The sequence below is a fragment of the Cicer arietinum genome, chromosome 6 (genome assembly GCF_000331145.2).
Source record: "Cicer arietinum cultivar CDC Frontier isolate Library 1 chromosome 6, Cicar.CDCFrontier_v2.0, whole genome shotgun sequence".
Lineage (NCBI taxonomy): Eukaryota > Viridiplantae > Streptophyta > Magnoliopsida > Fabales > Fabaceae > Cicer > Cicer arietinum.
Window position 1 is genome coordinate 46,428,187 of NC_021165.2, and position 1,071 is coordinate 46,429,257.

The window sequence follows — 1,071 nt, forward strand, 5'->3', positions numbered from 1 at the left end:
AAACGATTTTTAGGGTTTCCTAAAGTTAGCTAAACTTTACAATAATTTTTCTAAAGTCTTGGAAATATTATTTGTGTTCTAAGGAAGTAAAAAGGTACTCATCTCTTGAGAGTTGTTGATTGAGACTCATTGAGGTAAATGCACAACTCTAATCCTACTATGAATTCATAGAAAAATGTACTTTTGTTTAAAAATCTTATTTTTGTGTTTAGGATATATTTAAACGATTTTTAGGGTTTCCTAAAGTTAGCTAAACTTTACAATAATTTTTCTAAAGTCTTGGAAATATTTTTTGATACTCAGATATGTCAGTTGAGACCCTGCCGGCTACTCTGTGAGTTGTTGAAGAGCAAACTTAGACGATTCTCCATAGCTGTGAGTTGACGACGATTATCGTCATATATTTTTATATAATGCTATTATTATTATTATTATTATTATTATTATTATTATTATTATTATTATTATTTTACTTGTTTTTTTAAATTAAAGTATTTATTGAAAAATTTGGGGAACACAACCTTTGAATTTTATCTCGATTTCGTCAATTATTTAATTTAACGGTCGCTGTTATATAATATGTTATTAGTTTGATTTAGGTATGAGTTAAAGTATTTAAATCTTGAATTGTTATGCGAGTGAGTATTTTTTCATGAATTACGATGAAATGATTTTAAATACGTATTTTGAGAAATCGTTGTTATAATTATTAAACCGTTAACTGTGTTAGGTGCACCTAGTTACATCGTTTTGGTTAGGGAGAGTTACCTGTTAGATGGAGCCGCCCCTATGGGAAATGTCATCCGTAGGAGGAGAGGGCTATCAACGCGATGTAAGCTCCCTAATTGATACGTGATGATGCGTTGCGGGAATGAGAGGAGAGGGTCATCCGTTAGATGGAGTAACCCCTAAGGGAAAGACCACCCTTAGGAGGAAAGGGCTATCAATGAGATAAAACCGCCTCTTGATTCTAAAAAATTTGTATTTGTTACTTGTTTGATTTTATGATGATTTTAAGGTTGTTCATTTTGATTTCGTTTCGATATTAACTGGAGTTTTTTTAATATTTTT